The following is a 17,251-nucleotide window of genomic DNA, read 5'->3' on the forward strand; positions in this document are numbered from 1 at the left end:
TTGTATGTTGAAATATAGCTGTACCCCCAGTTCTTCATTATGTATCATCCATTATAAGAACAATAAGAATGTTATTATTATCCCTATGAAATTAAGCAATAAATCTTTTACATCATGTAATATTCAGCCAACTCATTTTTTAATTTCCCCAATGATACCAAGAAAGTCTTTTACAAATACTTTTGTTAGATCAAATCAATATATACTGAATAGGTCTTTTGTCTTTTCTGTGCCTTTTAATTAAAATTTTCACTGCATTTAAAAAAAAAATGTCATTTACATACATTTAAAATGTCCAGGCCAGCCAGTTGTCTTATAAAATGGTCCACATTCTAGATGTATCTGACCATTGTCTCCCAGTGGTGTTTAACTTCACCCTCTGTCCTCTGAATTATCTGCAAACTGAAAGTTAGGTCTAGGCTCCGGATTGATTAGACTCAGGGTAAGTATTTTGGGGAAAAACAGTTCATAAATAACATTAGGTATATGCCCTCAAGTTGCCATACCGTTGCGTAACATAAGATAATGAAAGATTAGGATTGCCTTAGCCAAAACCCATCAAAGTACATGTTCTTCTTTGTAATTAGTAAGAAATCAATACATAAATATGAGTATGTAATTGTATACATATTGTATGTGTGTATACCTGAGGGTGTGAAATAAACATATGGTAAATTTCTGGAAACAATTAGCATATCCAAATTGCTTCAATAACCCGAGGAAAATACGAATTTTCCTGTAGACCATTGAGCATTCAATCAACTGTCTAAAATTGGCAATTAACTTCTACTCTGACACATTAATATGTCCTCTTCCCATCAAACCTTTCATATAATGGTTTTAGCCTTCATTTTTGAGAAATGTCTAGTCAATTATCATGGGGGGTTACAGAATGATGAATTTTAAAACAAAATATTATTCATGAGGGGGTGTTTTTTTGTCTCATATAGACAGACCTAAACTATATGTATGTGTATCTATAATTTCATATTGGTATCTCAAATCTATATTTAGTACTTTTAGCATTTTGCTCTTAACTATTCATATCTGTATTTCTATAATCTTACACTGAAAATCTTGGCTTGTAATAATATTTATGCATTTAATTAGTTGCTATGTCTTATAGCACACAATAAATTTTATAGTCAAAATATTGAACAAAAAAACCCTGGCTGGTGTGGTTTGGTTGGTTGGAGTGTGATCCCATAAACCAAAAGGCTGCAGACTCAATTCCCAGTCAGGGCACATGCTTGGGTTTAGGCCAGGTCCCTGGTCAGGGCATGTATGAGAGGCAACCGATTGATGCCTCTCTCTTGCATCCATGTTTCTCTCATTCTCTGTCTCCCTCCCTTCCCCTCTCTCTCTCTCTCTCAAAAAAAAAAATCAATTAGCATATGCTCAGGTAAGAATTTTAAAAAATAAATAATAAAAATAAATACTGAACAAAAAAAATTTGCTGATAAAAGTTTCAGATTGTCTTTTTAGTTTAGTTTTTTTCTTGAAAGCACATTCCACCCTGCATGTAATCAGAAAAGTGTTTTGAAAATTACTTGAAATAATTCTTTTATCTGTGTAGCTATGGTATTCGATATATATTTAAATTAATTTGTTTCATGTCATTCATTTTAGTTTTATTTTCATAGTGGTGTACATGAAATAATTCTAAAGCATAAAAATGTTTCCTCAGAGTAAGTGTTCCTATCCCTCTTTCTTCTGCCTTATTGCAGCCACACCATATAGTTAACCGTTTTTGTAACTTCTCTTTATTTCTTCTGTGTTTCAATAAATGTACAAGTACACTCACTTATACATGCACACAGGCACACACATGCACATAGACACACAACATATATAGAACATTTATAAATACATTTAAATATGCAACAATCGGGTGCATATGTGTATAACTATTTATAGTTAAATATAACACATATAAATACACATACATACTATTAGGTTAAATGTATTAGTCACAATAATTCTCATGTCCTATTTTATTGTCTTTTTATGTTATTAATTAGATAGTGTTAAACTCTTGTGCTATGATTATAAAATTTTGAATTCTTGTGATTCTATAAAGTTTGATTTTTAATTATTGTGAATTGATGCTATAAACACATTCAAAATCATAATTTTTCCTTGAGGAGTTAAACGTTTTATCATTATGGAGTGTGATATCTTTATCTTTTGAAAGTACAGATAGTCCTCATTGGCCTTCAAGCTCCCTCCTTCCTACATTCAAATTGTATCTACTTTGCCAAAAAAAATGATGCTTGTTTTATAACTGCGTGGACAATGTCTGTTCTTTCATATGAAGGCTTTGTTCTTTATTCCATAGAAGTGAATGTTAACGAAGCACATACCTCTTGTCCTCCCGGGCTCCTTTCTCCAGAGCCAGATTGAATTCGGACTGCTTATTTTTATTCTTACTGATATCCTGGGGAAAAAGGTAAAGAAGAGTTTATAAAACCTGGACAAAAGAAGGATGTAACTTTTTCAGTTCTCCCCAGGGCCGAATCTCAGCTGAAATAACTGACGGTTTGGGGGCATACAGAAGGAAATGATGAGCTGGGCTAAGTGTCCAGATGTGAGCGCAACAGATGTATAGGGTTACGCTCCAAAAGGCAAGGAAAGCAATACCTGTATCTTTAAAGAGGAAGTTGTAAATAGTAAACACATAATTATTAACTACAGTCTGACTTTTAAAGATTTTCAAAGTAAAAAATACTTTTCCATCTCTTTAAACTATTTAGCAATGCTTTAAAAGTCTTTATATATGTACAACCAGTTCATGAGAGATCACAAGTTGAATTAAATCAAACGGTGACTTGGAATATGATAATTCTTGCTTTATCATCCTTAATATGTGCTTGAATATTTTTGATTAATTTGTTTTTACTGTAAAATGGAAATAGACTGTTTTTGTTTTTATCTTCCTTATCTATACCTGGGATTCTTTGCTATTACTTCAACAGTACTTATCATCCTCATAAATACCTTACAAATATTCTGAGTTACAACCAGAATACAATAAAAAATAAGCAAAATTACTCCTGAAATTGCTTCTAAATCCTAAAGAACAATGTTATCCTTTTGCAGTATATTTCTTTATTCTCTTATTAATTAATATGAATAATATGTTTAAATATAAAGCAAAAAATTGGTGTCCTTTTTACATGAGAATGCCATACTAGTGCTATATCGGAATGTTCCAGTTAAGATAGATATTGCCCTCATTCAAATATTCATTCATATACAACAAAATATTCTTTTATGTTCTACATGGTTACCATGCCTTGCGTGCTTCTTAGAAGCTAAAATATACATCCATGGGAATGACAACAAAACACATCCTATTTTGAGAATTTGAAAGGGCTCTGGGATTTGAAGTTGACATGTCTTTGGCTGAATTCCAGCATACAACTGAACTAAGGAGAAGAAAGAAGCTATTTGGATTCTGTGTTTCTCTAAAACTTATGTAGTTCTAGAGAGAAAAGTGATGTCCAAACTTAAAGTATGATAACTTGTTCAAATAATAAGAAGTTAATTCAAAATGAATTAAGTAGTCAAACTTTAATAAAGAGAAAGTTGTCAGTAGAAATTCATAAGAGTTGGGCCAGGGTGAAACCTTGCAGTAGTCTCAGGAGCATAAGCAGACAGAAAGTAATTCCTCACATTGGAAGAGAAACTTTAAAAATCACAGCACTTCCTTTTTTCATCTTCTGTAAACACACCCTAGGGAGGAGCTACTTCTCTAGGGCTTACATTTCTCCTGCTATAGAGAAGCAGTGGAGGGAAGCTGTGAATGGGGAAACAGCAGACAGAAGCCTCCAAAGCTGGACAAAGTGTTCAGGCATCACAGAGGTCAGCAGTGCCTCCCCTCCGCCAGAACAGCCTCCCTATCCTAACATAGGTGTTGCTTCCCTCCTTCCCTTATTTGTACTTCAGTTCAGAGATGGGAGTGGGGTGGGAAGGGTGAGTGAGCAAGCTGATAAAAGTTGACCCTTCTCTGGAAATGTATCTATATTTCAACCAATACCTCTAAAAGGCCATTAGGGAGAGACATTTATGGAAGGGTTAATTTAGCTATTCTTGCAAAATATACCACTAGAACGGTTTCTTTTGTTCTCTCACTGACACCAAGTAGCTATGCATATGACAAATTTTTATCAAGATATAAGAGCATTTTTACATACTTGTATACTCTTCTAAGACATTCATTTACTCCCTTTCCTAGTTTTTAGATGCCCCTGATTTTCAGAAAGACTTTTACATAGAGGATAAAAGGAGAGGTTTTAAAGACATACTCCTGATTTCAAATTCTCACTCTGCCATTTATTAATTATTGTGACCCTATTATAATTGTTTGTTTTTCTGACTCTCCATTTGTTTATCAGTAAAATTGTATTATCATATACCTTTCAAAGTGTTGTGAAGTTGAATTAAATAATTATATGTTCAATTTCTCATACATATGAAATCCCATATCCATGAGAGTTGCTCTAATTATTATTGTTCATATATATAGCAAGGATGTGGTGAATGTCTGGGCATTCCAGAATGGTGGACTATAAGGGAAAGTGCTGCCCTGGCCCGTGTGGCTCAGTTGGTGGGAGTGCTGTTCCGTAAACTGAAAGGGTAAGGGGTTCAATCCCTGGTCAGGGCACACACCTGGGCTGTGTGTTCAGTCCCCAGTCGGGGTGTGTGGGAGAGGCAACCAGCCAGTGTTCCTCTCTCACACTGATGTTTCTCTCCCTCTCTGTTTCTCCCTCCCTCCTGCTTTCTCTAAAATCAATAAGCTCGTCCTCAGGCGAGGATTAAAGAAAAAGAGAGACATGATTAAGGTGATTTGTCTCACTGATCCCATAGTCTTTCATGACAGAATGCTCTAAACTACTTCCAGGATGAAATTTATATGCCCTCACTTTACAGGAATGTGAGGAGATCAGAAGCAGGGATATCACCTACGCATCTTTGAAAACCTAACGCTGAGTACTAATTGGTATATTTTATATGTTTTTAAATCCTTTCTGAATGCATGATCTAAATGAGCAATATTGATGATACTACTTCACATCTGTATTTTATCCTTCTTTAAAATTTAAAATGGTATCTTCCTTTATATCTTTTAGTCTTGAATTGGTTAACTTGAGATTTAAACCAAATATTACACACTTACTTTAAAAATTATTTAAAAAATGGTGTTTTCATTATAAAGAAAAAAATTAAATAGATTTTTACTTCTGAATGTGAAGTCAAGAGAAGCAGTGTAAGCAGGTTTGGGGAGCCAGGCGTTCATGAGTTCCATTTTCTAACGTCGATGTTGAGATGCTTATTAGAGCTTCAAGTAAAAATGTCAAGGAGGAAGTTAGCTATAATACATGCTCTGAGAAAAGGTCCAGGCTGGAGATATAAATGAGCACATCCTTAGCATGTTGACGTTATTTGAAGCTGTAGGAGCAATTGAGACCTGAAGGAATGAGTCTAGAGAGAGAAGACACTGTAAAATCTGAGCCCTGTGCAGTTTTAATTATTTGTGTTTGGGTGTATCAGGAAGAAGCAGCAAATTAGATGTGGAAGGCAGAAGAGAAAACCACAGGAGGGTGTGGTGCAGGGTCCCTAAAGAGAATGAAGAAAGTGTTTCAAGAAGGTTGTGATCAGTTATGTCAAATTCTGCTGAGATTCCTGCGTTAGGAGTAATAGGCGAGGTTACTGGACTAACTTCCTCTCTAAGGAAAACTAAAACTGCTGAATGAAATATAAAAACTGTCTTACTAGCTTCAGAGAGATGCCAAAATAATGAGGAATCACCAGGCTAAATCTTGAAGACAGTAAGGAGATGGAAAATTAAAGTAATACTCCAATCAGCTTTCAATATGTGGCTCCTGGCAGTCCTGCAGAGACAGCTGTGGAGTGAGTGATGTGTTGGGCTGTGTTCAGAGACAGGGGGGTAGAGGTAAGAGCCTAGGGTCTGCCAAAGATGGGGAGACCTATCAGTTAGTCTGAGCCCTCAGAAGTGAAGGGGCAAACAGACAAACTCACCCCTTCGCCAACACTCCCACTAGAATGTAGGGGAAAGCGTCTGCTGCTAGGTAAATAGAAAAATTAAAAGGAGATAAAAAACAAAATGGGTCCCTAATTGTTTTTAAATGAAACATCAGCCCACACAGATAATTCCAGCCAAAATGTACAGGTTTGTCCAAGACATTTCAAGCCATGAATGTATGTTAAAGCCATGTTCCAGGTATCTGACAAAAACTAATACAAATATTACTGGAAAAATAATGATCGTTATCTGTGCCTCAACTATGTTTTTCAACAGCAATGACCATCATATATCAAAGAAAATCAGATACACAAGGAAACAAGCAATTTTATTTGGAAAATGAGCAGAAACAATGGGCAAATTAATCTCACTTGCAGAGATGTCAGATACCAAGAGTATTAACACAGATTTTAACAGCTATTTTTAATATATTCAGAGAAATAAAAGAAGATCTTGCAAATAAATTGACATATCAGGGACAAAATTTTAAGTGACATTGAAGATTTGCAAAAGAAATGGAATTTCTAGGAATAAAAATGTAAAAATTGAGTAGCTGGACTTCATAGCAGATTGTATAAAGCAAGAAAGTTACTCAATAGTGGATTAAGAGAAGTGAGACAGAATGTAGCCAAGGGGGGAAGGGGTGGAAACTTTGAAAGAAAGGATAAAAAAATGAGAATATAATAAAGTTTCCTGTATGTTGAAGAGTACTAATTCTCTAAGACTTCCTAGTCTCTGCCACTCCTCCTAACATACTAAAAAATTTCTAAATAAATTAAAATTATTGACATAGAAAAAACCTTAGAAAATGTTATCTGAGGACATTGACCTATAAATAGTCAATCTCATTAAATGTGTGGGCAGACCTCTAGTTTACATATTTCTCACTTAAAAAAAATCAAACTTCATCATAAGTGATTGGTAATGAGAAACATCCATGTTATTTGCTATTTTCATTTCAGAAGACAACATAAGGGATTGGTAAATCCAAAGAGCATGAAATATTATGTCATTCTGAGTGTGAGGCATTTGGACCAAGGATGCTGAAACAAAATAAATTCAATTTAGCTTATTTAAATATTTGTATGTCCACTTCCTTATCTTAATCAGTGGTATCTATTTGCCCTTAAGTAAGTTACTCATTCTTTCAAAGCCTCCTTTTTGGTATCTAAAAGTTAGAAATAATAACACTGTTTCCCTTTACCTTAGTAGACTGTAATGAGGATCCAATCAAGTCATTTCTGTGAGACTAGTAAGGTCTGTGCAATTATAAGTGGTGGTTACATGCAGGGATTCTAAAACCCCCACATAAGCAGGGTTGTTATGCCAATTTTTAAACATTCACATCTTTTCATTATTCATCCAGGTTCCTGAAGAATCTAAATTACCTATGGTTTCTTCTAGATCTAATTTCATTGACCTGAATAGAATGTATTGAGCCATACTTGCATGTTAAATTTCTGTATATTACTGTTTTCATGAGACAAAGAAATGGAAATATGCCCCCAACACTTCCAATTTTAAACAAACGTTTCCTTACTAAGCCTAGCCTGGTGAGGGGTGAAAGGGAAAGGAATCCGGTCTTGGTTGAGATGGGCGCAGGCTCCCTTCATTCGTTCTAGTGTGGTCATTCTTGATGGCCTTTCCTTGGCAGTTGTATCTCTTCCAGTGTGGACAGTGTTGAGTTCAATCTTGTTACAACAGTCTTTATCTCTTCAACCATTTTTAGTTCCCTGTCATCCATTTCTAATGGAATGTATTAGCAAGACAAAAAGGGCTGTTTACTGCAAGGGGCAGTTGCCCCAAAGGAATGCATTTCAATAGTGTCACTGTTTCTAAATACAAATACATCAGTCATTGTTGTCTCTAATCTTCCAAAGAAAAGAGGTTGCTCTACATATGGTGACTTACATCCTTCATTCATCAGTTGCATATATAAATCGGCACTTTTATTACTTCCCCGATAATGCCAGGATCAGAGACTACTTCCATTAATTCTTTTCCTAGCTCTTGTTCAATTTTTTTGTCGGGCATTTTAACTCTGTGTCCAACCCCACAAGACAATTATCTTAAATAGTATTCATTCAGATTTATCTACTTACTTGCTTTTTCCAGGGACCTTCTTTCCTTCCTGCATTATCGTGTGTTCATCCTGGATAACTTTCCTTCTCGAAAACCCTCTTTTGTGCTACTTTTATCACATATCTGTAGATAATGAATTCTACTAACTTTTCTTCATCAGAAAATGTCTTTATTTCATTTTCAATTTCATTTCTATTATGGTGAGCTTTTAACAAGGACAAAAATAGGCACCTAGGACCCATCATATACCCTAACAGACATCACCCCGTGACTGATCACACCCTTTTCACACCCACATCCACACCCACAAAATTTGTGTGAAGCAAGACTCAGACATTGTATCGGTGTATTCATTTGACCTGTTAACAATTTAGTATCCTACCTAAAGAATAAGTCTTTCCCCCTTCTTTTATATATTTACCTAACCAATGTCACATATAAATATTGATTAAAAAGAATTGCTCTATATCATGGGCTCTCCATTTAATGTTTCAAGTCCTCATTGTCTCATAAATGTCATAACATTTTTGCAGCTTAGTTTTTTAATATGGATGCAATAAAGTCCTTACATTGCAATTGTTGCTTTATTCATTAACTCTCTTTTAACCCTAAGTGCCAGTTCAATCTTCTTTTCTTTTTCCTTGCAATTTGTTGAAGGAATCATTCTTCTCCTTCACACACACACACACACACACACACACACACACACACACACACACACATACTTTCTGGGTTCTGCTGATTGCAGCCCTGTGGCATAGCCTAACATGTGCTGACATCCTCTGTACTTTCTATGAATTACTGGAAGGACCTACAGTCTAGATAAGATTCAGGTTTGACTTGAGGGAGAAGATCACTTTATAAATGGTATTGTAGTCTATTGTCAGGAGGAGCATACTGTTTTGTGTTGTATTTTTTCGTTTTTCTGCGAGGTTAGCACTGGTATTCAGGCAGCCAGTCCTGTCACCATTGTCTCTCCAATCATTATGGTTTTCTGAGGTTGTTCTTTAGTATATTCCACTGGGAACAATATATCTGACTTTTTTGCATGCTGATAACAGTTTGTCCTTGGCTTTGATTCTTGGAAGTCAGTTTAGCTACATATAAAATCCTTGGCTCACATTTTCTTTCCTTCAGTATCTGAAATATGTTATTGCTTTTCTTTCTTTGCTTCTTTTTTTAAAAGCATTGTTTTAATCAATCTGACAGAAATTTGATATCCGTTCCTTTTTAACTGTCCCGGTCAAATCTCTGTGATATGAGCCCATGACCCTTTTACTCATTCCGTGGGAAATTCATTTTTCTTAACTTTAGGGGGAGGGTGGGCTATGACAGCTCCCTTAACTTCACAGCATGAGAGCTGTCTCTTTTGTTGTTTTTATGAAATGTTAATATAACATGTCTATTATGTTATATGTCTATTATAATATTTTATAACATGCAGATGGAGGCTATTTCAGGTGCAATATCAAGGCCTAATATTTAAGGCACTTGCCTTCACTTTTTTTTTCTGAGTCAGATGGCCCCTGTGCACTTGATTTTGTCACCAAGGTGTTCACTTTTGTTTCTGTTCCACAAAGACAGGGGAGCGAATAGCACACCAAGGTTCAGAACAGTGACAGACAGAAGCACACCCATAGCTGTGTCTGTGGTCGTCTGTGAGAGCTCCGGCAGTAATGCAGATGACTGGAATACAAACAATGGCCATGGAGGACGGGGGTGTCGCAGACACTTTGTCACAGACAGCCAGTATAGTGTGGGCTGCCAGCACAGACTCTGGAGTCTGACCCCTGGGTTTCAAATCCCAGCTCTATCTATCACCTAGAATCGGTGCCACTTGGGCAAGTTTCTTAACCTCTTTATGCCTCAGTTTCCTCATTTATAAAAGGAAAGTAGTAGCAATTGCCTTCATTTACGTGATTTATATGCAGTTCTTGATGCATCAATGCTCAACTACTAAAACTTTACTCAATTCCTCCTTAGAAGTTTTGAGGTAAATTCAAGTCACTAAGTATATTTAGTTAATATGATTTTACTTTTGAATTTAATAAAAGTGAGATAAATCACAGTTCAAATTAAAATAAAGATTCCTTCTAGGTATTTTTGACCTTATAAGATTAAAATTTCACTTTTCCCATCCTTTTGTAAATTTGCCATTGTGGTAGTCTAGACGTTGGCAACTTGCCAAGTATGTAGGTGGACACTTCATTTTGAAATACTGAATTTTGTATCATGCTGAAGCTATTAAGCTTTAAAAAGTCATCAGACCGCTCATCTGATAGTCATTTTTGTTTTACTTTTCTTCTTTGAAAACAGAAATAAAAAGTCTACTTGGACTTCTTAGACTCTCTCTGTTATTCATAATTTAAGCAAGGAAAATATTTCCGAAAATCATGAAGAGATGGAAATTATCCCAAACATTTTAAAGTTACAACTGCATGGGGATTTGACATCAGTTAATTTTTACAGGGGTAGTTATATGTGTTATGTTCTCATGAACTCGGCCTTGTCCCCAGGAACAGAAATTCAAGGCCTCTTGCTGCTCTATAGCACAGTCAGATGCCTGATGCCTGTTTTTATTTATTTTAGTAACACAGACAGAGCAATTGGAAAGAAGAGTGACATAGTCCTTGTGTTCATTTGAATGATATAGAAATAGCATCTTCTTGCCTGGGTGAAGTTGCAGAGAATAATTGTAGTCGCAGTCTTGAGTAAGCACAGGTATCTATAAATTCTGCTAAATTATTGACTGATTTCAAGCAGACAGGCACCTGCTAGCTTTATATTATCTTATATGAATACCAGGTCTGTGTCTCACTCTCGCTTGATTGTATGGTCCATCATCTATACGGCTCATAAATCCTGGTGACCTTGAGAAGAACAAAAAGAAAAGTAAACAGTCTTTCCTGTTATTTTAAATAGACACACACTCTCTTATTTTGAGTATAATGAAAGGTTTTCATTCACTGGTATCTTCATTATTGCATGAAAAAATGTAGCAGTGTAGCAGTAGGGGGTTTGGTTTGAAGCATGCATAAACCCAGAGGTAAAGGGCTATGCCCACTGGAGATCATACTTGGGGAACTGGATTAGTGCCATGTATAATAATCATGAAATTAAAATTGACATTATAAAATCGAGGACCTGGAACACATAATAATCCTAGAAAAACACTTCAGAGAAGAATGAGGAGTGATTACTAATCATACTAAGAACTCAATAATCTTTTTTTAGAGATAAATATTAAACTGAGCATTTTGCATTTATTGAGGCAGTATTTAAAACATGATTACATCTCCAGTTACAGGTTGGGAATTTTTTCCAGGACCTATGACAGGATGTTTTCTTTTAACATTCTTTTTTTCATTTTAACTAGAAAAGGAAAAACCTTTCTTGCCAATTTTTTTGAACCCTGTCTAAATGATATACTTATATTCAAGAATGTAGTTGTTAGAAAGTACTGTTATCTATTTAAAACTTACGGAAACACTTAATTTTTAAGGCAACATTAACTAGAGTTGAATTATGGAGCGATTCTTCCGGAAGTTCATGTCAGAGGAATGTTATTGCCAAATAAATCCACTGTGATCAGTTGAGCGACATTGAATAGGAAAAGCACTTAAAATAATTGGACACTCAGGGGTACCTTTCCAAAGTCTGTTGTGACATGTTAGCTGTGTCACTCCCATTAAAACCAGTGGGGGTTTTGAGGTTGAAATTCATCTTTACAGATTAAAGCCTTCCTTCTTAACACGTGGCTCTGTAGAAACCATCAGACAAGCCTGGGGTAGAAACACATCAAATGTTTTTTTGGTTTTTTTTTTTTGGAAAACAGTGGTACTAATTCTTTTCTCCTCATATTTGTCTTTATAAACTTTCTAGTTATAAATGTCAATGCATTCAACTGAAGATGGAAAGAAAAGATATAATGTTTAGACTAGAATGTATGCATTAAAAGCATGTTTTTTTGCAGTTGGTTCTGGGTCAGAAAATTAACTATTGCCTTTTTTAAGGTCTTATATTTCAAACAAAAACACATATTCTTCTTAGATTTTCACTCCCTCTGCTGGTACACAGATAGATGCCTAAATTTCTACTAAGAGGACTAGAGGACTTTTACATAAACTGAGGAGAAATGCCGCTAGGGTTGCTTTGGGGAGGATTGAAGAAAAATGCGATTTTTAAAATTATACAGAGCCACTTTCCATATGTAACCCAAAAAATAAAAGCATGCTTATTTTACTTACTGTACAAGAGAATGCAATGTAGTTTTACTGATTTTTTTTTTTTTGGAAATAGGGGCAAAAAATGTAATTCACTTCCTATTACTGATTTTAGAGAAATTTTGTGATATTGTCAGAGAATACTAGTCAGTGTTTGTATTTGTTGCATGCCCTGGTTCATGCTATACAAACCAAAAATGTTTTTATTGCAATTTTAAGTCTATTTTAATGATATTTAGCTGCAATATTTTAGTAATATTCTGGAAAAATACATTAATCATGAAATCAATAAATACTAGAGAGAATAATCAAATCTGGCTTCCAATACCTGCTTGGTCACTTAATAGTTGTATGTTCAAGGATAAAATTGATTTCCCTTCCTTTATCCTATTTTCTCCATCTGTAAAATCAGAATAATAAACCCTCCCCATCAAGATGGTTGTGAGAGTAAATGACCCACTGAACGTTTAGCACCGGCAACTCATTCGATGATGGTCTCTATCCAAGATTAATGGTAGACCTTCCAACTGACCTCAAAAAACTGGATGAAAAAATAGATTAAGAAAACACCTGTAAACGAATGGCTTAAAAGTAGTGGGTTAATTTGGCTGTGATTTGTTCCATTTTTCTGAACCCATCCCTCAATTTCAAAAACATCACCAATGGTGGTGGGCCTAAGGTGCTGGTGTGGACAGGTGAATGAGTGCGAGGGCAGTTACTGCTGTGATCATGTCATGTCCCTAAATTCAAGCCTGGATCATTAGAACAGAGTCAGAGATTGAATGCATGGTGGAGTCTCGGTTTGAACACTGATCATGCATTGAATTCAGTGTTTTTCCTATCATGTTTCACTGCAACTAAATTTAAAAAAAAAGAAAGAAAATAATTTTCCTATTTCTCTAAATACCCTTGCCTGATTTGCTTTCCACATTTTTGTTTCTACCTACCTAACATCTCTTTAACGAAAGCCTTGTTTTTCATCCAAGTTGCCAAACTGAAGTCTTTCTTTCTGCAGTGCATCATTTATTCCTTGGAATAATGTGCCCTGGCATTTCCTAGGGTGGCCCTTACAGAATCCAGGAGAAGAGAGGAGAGGGAACTTTATGAGGAGGCAGCACAGGATGCAAATGTTAGCCAGACCCTCCAAACCATCAGTGACTCTCTGGGGACCTGACCCTGGGAGCTGAGGACCACTGCTTTGATAATTTTAAGAGGTCCATTGTTTATTATAAATTGTCTCTCTCTGCAAGGTGACAGCAGCAGTATATATGATTATAAATTGCTTCCCAGTGTCCTGCCTCTAGCACTCACCCATGTGGTCAGAATGTGTGTATATGTGTGTGTGAGAGAGAGAGATTGGGGGAAGGGAGGGAAAGAATGTTTAGAAATGGAGGAGGGGCAGGGCTGGATACAGTCGGTCTTCTTTAGTATGAAAGGATACAAAGGGTCAGGGAATTGGGGAGAAGTGAGAAAAAATAAACTTGGGTCATCTAATTATAGAATGTCGATTTTAGAACACTTTGAGATCATTTGATTTAAAACCCTCATTTGGCAGATGAGAAAATGCATGCCCAGAGAGGATAAGTGGATTAATCAGTCATTCAAAATCTGAGACTTGAGCTTAGATTTGTGAACTGTAAGGTTTGAAACACCTTCCTGTCTCTCAATTGCTCTTTACATTCTATTATCGCTGAGTAGTTTGGGTAAAATTTGTTTTAAAGGCAAAATAAAATTGCAATACTAACTAAGTATACAATTAATCTAATTACCCTAACAAGGAAATCTCGAAACCAGTTTTGTCCTTTGGATATATTCCACTAGAAATAAACACTCAAACTTTTCTGTTCAAAATCACTAAGAGTAAGACTTTTTTGATAGTCCATTAATAGGGAATTGTTTTAAGCACACTTGTTACTTATTTTCTATTTCTAAATTCTGCTTTTCAAAGTTTTAATTTTATTTTTTTAATTTTTACTTTTTTCCATTACTATCTATTCCCCATATACCCTCTTCCATTTCCTCCCACTCTCTTTACCACAATTACCATACTGTTGTCTGTGACCAAGAGTTAGTTGTTTCTCTTTTTTTTTGATGAAACATTTGCATCCAAAGTCAAAACTTTAAGACCAAATGTGTTCAGAGAAAACTTGCTTTCATATATCCAGTATGCACACACACACCTACTTCTATCCCTCCCCATCTGCATAAACATTTTACTAATCCTTATTTCAAATTGCAATTGCTTCTTTTTGGAAAAAAGAAAACACTAAATGTGTGTGTCTTCATATGCATATAATCAGCTCCTGTATTCTTTTTCTTCACAAAAATTGCATACAATAAGAATAATTTTGTACATTGCTTTTTTCACTTGGTCATATTTCTTGGTAATCATTCTGAAGAAGCTTGTAGAGATCTGCTTTGTTCGATTACATTTGCACAATACATTGTGGGATGTATTATAGTTCACTCAGGCAGCTCACTTTTGTTAGACATTTGGATTATCTCAATCTTTGGCAGCGATAAATAGCCTTGTCTAGGTATTCTTTATTGTTTTTTGGCAGTGCATATCTAAGAGTTTTTTCAAAGGATGCTGCAAAGGGGAAATGAATATATACTTTTTATAGCTATTGCAAAATTCCCTTTCAGTGGTGTTGATCCATTTTGTATACACATCAGCTTTGTATGAATGCACCATTTTTTTTTTTGATAGCCTTTCCAAGAATAGCATATTGTGAAACTTTTAAATACTGGCCAATCTGATAGGTGAAAATAGTATCTCAGAGTCATTTGAATGGCATAGTTAACACATTTGGAGCATCTCCGATTGATAGAGTAAGTGCTCGGTCATATTATGCACGTGCACCTCCCAATAAACCCTTTCTGAGGTAGGCGTTGGCGTCAAAGATGTGCTAGTTCAAAGCCATGCAGAGAGCACAGATGAAGGGAGAGCCTGGCGCAAACTCATGTAGACGAGTGCAGTGAAATGGGTCTCATACACAATGTTCTCCAATTCACCACCAGAAAAGAAGGATCCAAATGTTTTGCATTGAAGGTTTTATTATTCACTCTTTAAGTGGTCACTTAATAATCTTCAAAAAGATATAAAAGTCATGAACTGTAAGCATTTTTCATTTTTAAGCATAAGGATAGGAGAATTCTTGTCACAATACACCCTCATATTTTCTACTTTAAACACTCATGACTCATGCAACTTTATAACTTCTTTGCAGATGATGTGAATTTTATATGTCAGAGATTCTTTTTTCATATTTCGATATCAAAACTTTCTTACATTTTACACACTGTTGCAAAAGAGTTTGAAATTTATAAACACTTCTGGGGAAATATACAATAGATGTCTTCGGAAAGTACATTTCTCACTGTTTCTCATTTATATTCTGAAAACACAATGAAACAAGAACCAGATACCATTTATATGTTTGTACCTCTGATTAAATTAGACACTTGTGGTAAATCAAAATGTATTTTTTTAAGTGAAGGAATAAGAAGCCAAATTGCTATTTGGGCTGGAGATTTTCTAGAGAGAAAAATAAGCACATTGTTTTGATTTGGTCAATGCATCAGTAAGTTTAATTTTCCATCACTAGAGAGATGCTGTAATACCTTATGCAAACATGATTTGTAACCTTCTAACCTCTTTTATTCTGAGCACACAAAATTAAACTATTTTTCATCTGTAACAAACTGCAGAAACATCAACATGGAAAAGTCATTCTTTGCTTCCTCTCTGTATACAAGTGACTTAAACAATATAAATAAACAGAATAATGTTTTTCAAAAAAGGCATTCATTGGCCTTCTGATACAAAAATTATAGAATTACACTTGAAACCATTAAACAGGCCTATTAGCTACCCTCTTTTGTTAATATACAAAGTAAATTGTCACCATCACATTTTTCCATAGGGGGAGAAAAGCTCTTTTCAAGGAGTTACATCAACTTGTTTTTTGAGTGATAAGTAATCTAAACTGTTTCTTTCTAAAAACTGTCATTTTGGACAGCTTATATCTTGATTTGTTTTCTATAATAATAGATACAATTAACATTTAGATAGCCCATCTAATAGTCTCATAAGCTTTTGACATATTAATTTTTAATCACTCTAACTCACCGAGGAGAATCAAGCTAACGTTCCACTGTGGCAAGGAGGTGCTGAAGCGGGCAGCCTACAAAGCTTCATAGGGTAATCTGAAGAGCCTTCCTGCCACCAAGTATCTCCCTCATCAGGTATGATGTGGTATCCAAAAAATATTATTATAAACATATTCTGTTTGATGAAGGCATTCATCTTTAAATATGCTGTTTATCAAAAATCTTTTAGTAGGGTTTCTAAAAACTCAATTGCTCAAGTCCTACTAACCTACTCTATAATGATCTCCTAGAAATGGACCCCAAAACCTAAGAATCTCTTCAGCTTTAGTTTTAGTTTTCAATGTTGACTTTGATAGGCTTTCCATTGGGGAAACCACTGAGTTACAGAGCTGCAGTTCTCGCGTGGGTCCGTTACAGGGCGGCTGCCCCATGAGTGGAAATGTCTCGTTGGGATTCACACGTCTCGTGAGTCCTGGGCGGGCTACTGTCCGCGCGGCAAAGATGGTTTCACAGCTTTGCTTTGATCCCACATGTGTCTTGTCTTTTTATGTTTTCTCTTCATTATCAAAACATGTTAAGAAAAGTATGATAATTGTGATCACAGGTGAGTTTTAGAGTTCATTTGACTCAATGCCTATGCATTACCACCACCTGTATTATCAATGAAATGGGTGTCTAATGGTTAAATAAGATATTCTTCCAAGGCTTTCCTTTCATGAGATGTGATACCTTATTTAATTTGTCAAAGCTAGCTCAGAGGTCCTTTACTCCTGGATAATACCTATGC

General features: G+C 35.3%; 1 protein-coding gene and 1 non-coding gene across 2 annotated transcripts in view; one reads left to right on the forward strand and one right to left on the reverse strand.

Moving 5' to 3' along the window:
• AGMO (alkylglycerol monooxygenase) overlaps positions 1-17,251 on the forward strand; it is a 295,617-nt gene that overhangs the window by 30,179 nt on the left and 248,187 nt on the right. The gene's annotated exons all lie outside the window — the stretch shown is intronic.
• Positions 9,638-9,701, reverse strand: LOC123812288. The gene has a single exon (XR_006784563.1). It is a non-coding gene; the product is annotated as a small nucleolar RNA SNORD67 (small nucleolar RNA).

Source organism: Phyllostomus hastatus, unplaced genomic scaffold, assembly GCF_019186645.2.
Source record: "Phyllostomus hastatus isolate PE091 unplaced genomic scaffold, TTU_PhHast_1.1 phas_scaffold_78, whole genome shotgun sequence".
NCBI lineage: Eukaryota > Metazoa > Chordata > Mammalia > Chiroptera > Phyllostomidae > Phyllostomus > Phyllostomus hastatus.